The sequence below is a fragment of the Pongo pygmaeus genome, chromosome 15, assembly GCF_028885625.2.
Source record: "Pongo pygmaeus isolate AG05252 chromosome 15, NHGRI_mPonPyg2-v2.0_pri, whole genome shotgun sequence".
Taxonomy (NCBI): Eukaryota; Metazoa; Chordata; class Mammalia; order Primates; family Hominidae; genus Pongo; species Pongo pygmaeus.
The window spans coordinates 80,481,747-80,491,506 of NC_072388.2; positions in this window are offsets into that span (position 1 = coordinate 80,481,747).

Sequence of the window (9,760 nt, forward strand, 5' to 3'; positions counted from 1 at the left end):
ATTTTCCAAGGCAGGATTAGGGAGAAGCAAGAAGCAGAATATTTTTCCCTTCAGGGCTTAGAAAAGAATGTACTTTCTTTCCTATAGATGAGGTAAATTAAGGTTTTCATACATAAATGAAAATATAAACTCTTGCATTATATAGTGAGATAGAACCTGGCATCTTCTTATTTATATTCTGAGCTCTTGGAGTAAATGAACAATGGACTTATACCTCATCTTATCCCTCCTAACTTCAGGACCAGCATATGGCAGGTGATCAAAGTGATCAAATTAATAAGTTTTGGGTGTTCATGCCAGTTTCCATGATTATAATTAAGAGCATTAAGTTTGGATTGTAGATCATAGATTGTGGAGGAGTATATTTGATCTACCTAATCTTTGAAGCTGATAGAAGATGAAAGGGGGAAGAGGGCCTCAGGCTGTTTACCAAGTTTCATCATGAAGTGACATTTGCTTTGGACATGTGTGTTCTCTGAGCAGTGTTGACTCATACCAGATAAAGGAAAGGCCAGGATATGTTTTTACCCTACTGGACAGGCATCTTTGGGTCCAATATTTTCATAAATTTGTTAACTGCTAGTTCCAGGGAGAGACTGGATTATAACTAAATTTAAATAAAAACTCGATGAAGTGAACTTTATAAGGTAGAGATAAACAGCTTAGAGCTCCCATTAAATTCAGTTAACCCTTGAGTAGATAGCAATGTATTTAATTAGTGAATGTTGCATTAGGAACATTATTTTCACAGGACCTTCCTTCCTTCCACAAATATACAGGAACATTCCTGTAGTTGAGCACATTGGCTTTATTACTCATTGCAGTATGGAAAAAAAACACACCATAAGGTATCTCTGTAGGAGGGTATTAGAAAGAACCTATTATAGAATTTGGGCTTTGATTGGGTGATTTGTTAGAGACTAAGGAAGTTGGGTTTGCTCTAGATTGGATGCTGTTAGAAGTGCCCCTGCCTTCTATCAGGGGAACCAGCCCCCAGTATTTCAATGTAGGTTCTTTTTTATTTTCCCTAAGTGTCAGCTGGTCTGAGAAAGAGAAAGAGTACAAAGAGAGGACTTTTACAGCTGGGCCTCTGGGGGGTGACATCACATATTGGTAGGACCATGATGATGACCCTGAGCTGCAAAACCAGCAAGTTTTTATTAGGGATTTTAAAAGGGTAGGGGTGTACGAACAGGGAGTAAGTCACAAGGATCACATGCTTCAAAGGGCAATAAAGATCACAAGGCGAAGGCAAAATTAGAATTACTGATGAGGGTCTATGTCCCACTGTGCATGTATTGTCTTGATAAACATCTTGAGATGAAACAGGGTTCCAGAGCAGAGAACTGGTCTGACTAGAATTTACCAGGCTGGAATTTCCCAATCCTAGTAAGCCTGAGGGTACTGCAGGAGACCAGGGTGTATTTCAGTCCTTATCTCAACCACATAAGACAGACACTCCCAGAGCGGCCGTTTATAGACCTCCTCCCAGGAATGCATTCTTTCCCCAGGGTATCAATTATTAATATTCCTTGCTGGGAAAAGAATTCAGCAATATCTCTCCTACTCACATGTCCGTTTATAGGCTCTCTGCAAGAAGAAAAATATTCTCTATTCTGCCCCACCCCGCAGGCAGTCAGACCTTATGGTTATCTTCCCTTGTTCCCTGAAAATCACTGTTATTCTGTTCTTTTTCAGGGTGCACTGATTTCATATTGTTCAAACACACATGTTTTACAATCAATTTGTGCAATAATGGTCCTGAGGTGACGTACATTCTCAGCTTACGAAGATAACATGATTAAGAGATTAAAGTAAAGACAGACATAAGAAATTTTAAGAGTATTGTTAGGGAAGTGATAAATGTCCATGAAATCTTCACAATTTATATTCAGAGATTGCAGTAAAGACAGGCATAAGAAATTATAAAAGTATTAATTTTGGGAACTGATAAATGTCGATGAAATTTTCACAATGTATGTTCTTCTGCCTCAGCTCCAGCTGGTCCCTCTGTTCAGGGTCCCTGACTTCCCGCAACACCATGATTTGATAGAAATAAATCAATAATTAGCAAGGCATGGTGGTGCACGCCTGTAGTCCCAGCTACTCAGGAGGCTGAGGCATGAGAATCACTTGAACCTGGGAAGCAGAGGTTGCAAGATGGCACCACTACAGTCCAGGCTGGGTGACAGAGTGAGACTCTGTCACAAAACAACAACAACAACAAAACAGAAAAACAAATAAATCTTAAGGAGAGTAGACAAGAATAAGGATAAAGCTGTAAGTAGACAAGAAGTAGCAGTCACTCGTTTTGGCCAAGACAGGAGGTGTTTGGTGTTTTGTGGGTGGCACAGGGACCTTGTTTGGGTCTGTGCTTAAAGTTATAAAATGACTTTGCCTTGTCTCATTGTATCCTTGTCTCAAGTAACCTGTCTAGGGTTAGTTTTCTGTGGGATTGCTTATGTCTAATCAGAAAATAATATGCCCTAGTTCTGAGTGCCAGGTCAACTCTGCTTGTCAGAGACTGCCCTTTATCTTCTTTCTCAGCACGTGCTGTGTGACACACCTGGTTCTTGATGAGGGCTCGAGCAATGAATAAAAAACAAAAAACCATGGAGTTCACCTTCTAAATAGAGAGAAAAACAGACAAAAATAAATAAGTAAATTATAAAATTAGGAGGTGATAAATGCTATGGAGAAAAAGATAAAGCAGGGAAGAAGAATAAGAATCTTGGAGCAGGGGCATTAAAATTTAAAATGAGGAGGTCAGGGTAGGCTTCCCTGTAAAGTTTACATTTGAGCAAAGACTTAAGAAGATGACAGAACCAGCCATGAAGATATGGGAGAGAAGAGCTGTCCAGGAATAGGGAGCACGCTGTGTAAAGTTTCCAAGGCAAGAGCATGTCTGTTGTTTTCTAAAAACACCAAGGGGTTCTATGGTTGCAGAAGAAGGTAGGAGGGGTGGAGGAGGTAGGAGGCTGTGAGGTCTGAGCAGTGATTGAAGCCAGATGGTCTGAGGATTTTAGGCTGATATAAAGGGGCAGGTGAAATGCTATTTTTGATGACTTTGAAACAGGCTATCTCCAGGTGTGACCTGTGTAATGGCCTGGAGATCCTCTCCTGCATGGGAATGACCAAATTAATTACACAAACTTTTAAATTCATTGTTTGAATATAATGCTGAAATAACCAATTAAAACCATTGTACTTGAAGGTTTATTCAGAGGAAGTTCATATGCCGGTTAGAAATGGAGAGAGATGGGTGTGGCTGGCAAGATGGCTGAATAGGAACAGCTCTGGTCTGTAGCTCCCAGCGAGATCAACGCAGAAGATGGGTGATTTCTGCATTTCCAACTGAGGTACCTGGCTCATCTCACTGGGACTGGTTAGAGAGTGGATGCAGCCTAGGGAGGGTGAGCCAAAGCAGACTGGGGTGTCGCCTCACCTGGGAAGCACAAGGGGTTGGGGAACTCCCTCCCCTAACCAAGGGAAGCCACTAGGGACTGTGCTGTGAGGAACAGTGCACTCTGGCCCAGATACTATGCTTTTCCCACAGTCTTTGCAACCTGCAGAACAGGAGATTCCTTCGGGTGCCTACACCACCAGGGCCCTGGAGTTCAAGCACAAAACTGGGTGGCCGTTTGGGCAGACACCGAACTAGCTGCTTACTCTCCTTAAGATTTACTTCTGTTTTTCTGTTTTGTTGTTGTTGTTGTTTCATGACAGAGTCACTCTGTCACCCAGGCTGGAGTGCAGTGGTGCCATCTCAGCTCACGGAAACCTCTGCTTCCCAGATTTAAGCAATTCTCATGCCTCAGCCTGCAGGAGTTTTTTTCATACCCCAGTGGCTCCTGGAACACCAAAGAGACAGAACCGTTCACATCCCTGGAGAGGGGGCTGAATCCAGGGAACCAAGTGGTCTAGCTCAGTGGATCCCACCCCCATGGCACCCAGCAAGCTAAGATCCACTGGCTTTAAATTCTTGCTGCCAGCACAGCAGTCTGAAGTTGACCTGGGATGCTTGAGCTTGGTAGGGGGAGGGGCATCTGCCATTACTGACACTTGAGTAGGCAGTTTTCCCTTCACAGTGTAAACAAAGCCACAGGGAAGTTTGAACTGGATGGAGCCCACTGCAACTCAGCAAAGCTGCTGTGGCCAAACTGCCTCTCTAGATTCCTACTCTCCAGGCAGGGCATCTCTGAAGGGAAGGCAGCAGCCCCAGTCAGTGGCTTATAGATAAAACTCTCATCTCCCTGGGACAGAGCACCTGGGGGAAGGGGCGGCTGTGGGCACAGCTTCAGCAGACTTAAGTGTTCCTGCCTGCTGGCTCTGAAGAGAACAGTGGATCTCCCAGCACAGTGGTCGAGCTCTGCTAAGGGACAGACTGCCTCCTCAAGTGGGTCCCTGACTCCCTTGCCTCCTGACTAGGAGACACCTCATACAGGAGAGCTCCTGCTGGCATCTGGCCAGTGCTCCTCTGGGACAAAGCTTCCAGAGGAAGGAACAGGCAGCAATCTTTGCTGTTCTGCAGCCTCCACTGGTGATACCCAGGAAAACAGGGTCCGGAGTGGACCTCCAGCAAACTCCAGCAGAACTGCAGTAGAGGGGTCTGACTGTTAGAAGGAAAACTAACAAACAGAAAGGAATAGCATCAACATCAACAAAAAGGACGTCCACTCAGAGACCCCATCTGAAGGTCACCAACATCAAAGACCAAAGGTAGATAAATCCATGAAGATGAAGAAAAACCAGCACAAAAAGGCTGAAAATTCCAAAAACCAGAATGCCTCTTCTCCCCCAAAGGATCACAACTCCTCACCAGCAAGGGAACAAAACTGGATGGAGAATGAGTTTGACGAATTGACAGGTAGGCTTCAGAAGGTGGGTAATAACAAACTCCTCTGAGCTAAAGGAGCATGTTCTAACCCAATGCAAGGAAGCTAAGAACCTTGAAAAAAGGTTAGAGGAATTGCTAACTAGAATGACCAGTTTAGAGAAAAACATAAATGACCTGATGGAACTGAAAAACACAGCATGAGAATTTCGTGAAGCATGCACAAGTATCAATAGTCAAATCGATCAAGTGGAAGAAAGGATATCAGAGATTGAAGATCAACTTAATGAAATAAAGTGTGAAGACAAGATTAGAGAAAAAAGAATGAAAAGGAATGAATGAAACCACCAAGAAATATGGGACTATGTGATGGGAAGAATGGAACCAAGTTGGAAAACACTCTTCATGATATTATCCAGGAGAACTTCCCCAACCTAGCAAGAAAGGCCAACATTCAAATTCAGGAAATACAGAAAAGACTACAAAGTACTCCTTCAGAAGAGCAACCCCAAGACATATAATTTTCAGTTTCACCAAGGTTGAAATGAAGGAAAAAAATGTTAAGGGCAGCCAGAGAAAAAGGTCGGGTTACCCACATAGGGAAGCCCATCAGACTAACAGTGGATCTCTCTGCAGAAACCCTGCAAGCTGTAAGAGAGCAGGGGCCAATATTCAACATTTTTAATGAAAAAAATTTTCAACCCAGAATTTCATATCCAGCCAAATTGAGTTTCATAAGTGAAGGAGAAATAAAATCCTTTACAGACAAGCAAATGCTGAGAGATTTTGTCACCACCAGGCCTGCCTTACAAGAGTTCCTGAAGGAAGCCTAAATGTGGAAAGGAAAAACCAGTGCTAGCCACTGCGATAGCATAGCAAATTGTAAAGGCTGTTGACACTATGAAGAAACTGCATCAACTAACAGGCAAAATAACCAGCTAGCCTCATAATGACAGGATCAAATTCAAACATAACAATATTAGCATTAAATGTAAATGGGCTAAATGCCTCAATTAAAAGACACAGATTGGCAAACTGGATAAAGGGTAAAGAACCGTCCGTGTGCTGTTTTCAGGAGACCCATCTCACATTTAAAGACACACATAGGCTCAAAATAAAGGGATGGAGGAAGATCTACTAAGCAAATGGAAAAAAAAAAAACAAATGGGTGCAATCCTAGTCTCTGATAAAACAGACTTTAAACCAACAAAGATCAAAACAGACAAAGAAGGCCATTACATAGTGGTAAACAGATGAATTCAGCAAGAAGAGCTAACTATCCTAAATATATATGCACCCAATGCAGGAGCACCCAGATTCATAAAGCAAGCCCTTAGAGACCTACAAAGAGACTTAGACTCCCACACAATAATAATGGGAGACTTTAACACCCCACTGTCAATATTAGACAGATCAACGAGACAGAAAGTTAACAAGGATATCCAGGAATTGAACTCAGCTCTGCACCAAGCAGACCTAATAGACATCTACAGAACTCTCCAACCCAGATCAACAGAATATACATTCTTCTCAACACCACATCACACTTATTCCAAAATTAACCACATAGTTGGAAGTAAAGCACTCCTCAGTAAATGTAAAAGAACAGAAATTATAACAAACTGTCTCTCAGACCACAGTGCAATCAAACTAGAACTCAGGATTAAGAAACTCACTCAAAACCACTCAACTGCATGGAAACTGAACAATCTGTTCCTGAAGTGAATACTGGGTATGTAACGAAATGAAGGCAGAAATAAAGATGTTCGTTGAAACCAATGAGAACAAGGAGACAACATACCAGAATCTCTGGGACACATTTAAAGCTGTGTGTAGAAGGAAATTTATAGCACTAAATGCCCACAAGAGAAAGCATGAAAAATCTAAAATTGACACCCTAACATCACAATTAAAAGAACTAGAAAAGCAAGAGCAAACACATTTAAAAGCTAGTAGAAGGCAAGAAATAACTAAGATCAGAGCAGAACTGAAGGAGATAGAGACACAAAAAAAGCCTTCAAAAAATCAATGAATCCAGGAGCTGGTTTTTTGAAAAGATCAACAAAATTGATAGACCGCTAGCAAGACTAATAAAGAAGAAAAGAGAGAAGAATCAAATAGACGCAATAAAAAATGATAAAGGTATGTCACTGCCAATCTCACAGAAATACAAACTACCATCAGAGAATACTATAAACACCTCTATGCAAATAAACTAGAAAATCTAGAAGAAATGGATAAATTCCTGGACACATACACCCTCCCAAGACTAAAACAGGAAGAAGTTGAATCCCTGAATAGACCAATAACAGGTTCTGAAATTGAGGCAATAATTAATAGCTTACCAACCAAAAAAAGTCCAGGACCAGACAGATTCATAACCGAATTCTATCAGAGGTACAAAGAGGAGCTGGTACCATTCCTTCTGAAACTATTCCAATCAATAGAAAAACAGGGAATCCTCCCTAATTCATTTTATGAGGCCAACACATCCTGATACCAAAGCCTGGCAGAGACACAACAAAAAAAGAGAATTTTAGGCCAATATCCCTGATGAACATTGATGCAAAAATCCTCAATAAAATACTGGCAAACTGAATCCAGCAGCACATCAAAAAGCTTATCCACCAAGATCAAGTTGGCTTCATCCCTGGGATGCAAGGCTGGTTCAACATATGCAAATCAATAAACGTAATCCATCTTACAAACAGAACCAAAGACAAAAACCACACAATTATCTCAATAGATGCAGAAAAGACCTTTGACAAAATTCAACAGCCCTTCATGCTAAAAACTCTCAATAAAGCAGGTATTGATGGGACGTATCTCAAAATAATAAGAGCTATTTATGACAAACCCACAGACAATATCATACTGAATGGGCAAAAGCTGGAAGCATTCCTTTTGAAAACTGGCACAAGACAGGGATGCCCTCTCTCACCACTCCTATTCAGCATAGTGTTGGAAGTTCTGTCCAGGGCAATCAGGCAGGAGAAAGAAATAAAGTGTATTCAATTAGGAAAAGAGGAAGTCAAATTGTCCCTGTTTGCAGATGACATGATTGTATATTTAGAAAACCCCATTGCCTCAGCCCAAAATCTCCTTAAGCTGGTAAGCAACTTCAGCAAAGTCTCAGCATACAAAATCAATGTGCAGAAATCACAAGCATTCCTATACACCGATAACAGACAAACAGAGAGCCAAATCATGAGTGAACGCCCATTCACAATTGCTTCAAAGAGAATAAAAATACCTAGGAATCCAACTTACAAGGGATGTGAAGGACCTCTTCAAGGAGAACTACAAACCACTGCTCAATGAAATAAAAGAGGACACAAACAAATGGAAGAACATTCCATGCTCATGGATAGGAAGAATCAATATGGTGAAAATGGCCATACTGCCCTAGGTAATTTATAGATTCAATGCCATCCCCATCAAGCTACCAATGACTTTCTTCACAGAATTGGAAAACCTACTTTAAAGTTCATATGGAACCAAAAAAGAGCCCACAAGACAATCCTAAGCCAAAAGAACAAAGCTGGAGGCATCACGCTACCTGACTTCTAACTATACTACAAGCCTACAATAACCAAAACAGCATGGTACTGGTACCAAAACAGAGACACAAACCAATGGAACAGAATAGAGCCCTCAGATATAATACCACACATCTACAACCATCTGATCTTTGACAAAACAAAAAGAACCTGACAAAAACAAGAAATGGGGAAAGGATTCCCTATTTAATAGATGGTGCTGGGAAAACTGGCTAGCCATGTGTAGAAAGCTGAAACTGGATCCCTTCCTTACACCTTATACAAAAATTAATTCCAGATGGATTAAAGACTTAAATGGTAGACCTAAAACCATTAAAACCCTAGAAGAAAACCTAGGCAATACCATACAGGACATAGGCATGGGCAAGGATTTCATGACTAAAACACCAAAAGCAATGGCAACAAAAGCCAAAATTGACAAATGGGATCTAATTAAACTAAAGAGCTTCTGCACAGCAAAAGAAACTACCATCAGAGTGAACAGGCAACCTACAGAATGGGAGAAAATTTTTACAATCTATCCATCTGACAAGGGCTAATATCCAGGATCTACAAAGAACTCAAACAAATTTACAAGAAAAAATCAAACAACCCCATCAAAAAGTGGGCAAAGGATATGAACAGACACTTCTCAAAAGAAGACATTTATGCAGCCAACAGACACATGATAAAATGCTCATCATCACTGGCCATCAGAGAAATGCAAATCAAAACCACAATGAGATACCATCTCACACCAGTTAGAATGGTGATCATTAAAAAGTCAGGAAACAACAGGTGCTGGAGAGGATGTGGAGAAATAGGAAGGCTTTTACACTGTTGGTGGGACTGTAAACTAGTTCAACCATTGTGGAAGACAGTGTGGTGATTCCTCAGGGATCTAGAACTAGAAATGCCATTTGACCCAGCCATCCCATTACTGGGTATATACCCAAAGGATTATAAATCATGCTGCTATAAAGACACATGCACACATATGTTTATTGCAGCACTATTCACAATAGCAAAGACTTGGAACCAACCCAAATGTTCATCAATGAGAGACCAGATTAAGAAAATGTGGCACATATACACCATAGAATACTATGCAGTCAGAAAAAAGGATGAGTTCATGTCCTTTGTAGGGACATGAATGAAGCTGGAAACCATCATTCTGAGCAAACTATCGCAGGGACAGAAAACCAAACACCGCATGTTCTCACTCATAGGTGGGAATTGAACAATGAGAACACTTGGACACAGGGTGGGGAACATCACACACCGGGGCCTATCATAGGGTAGGGGGAGGGGGAGGGATAGCATTAGGAGATATACTTAATGTAAATGACGAGTTAAAGAGTGCAGCACACCAACATGGCACATGTGT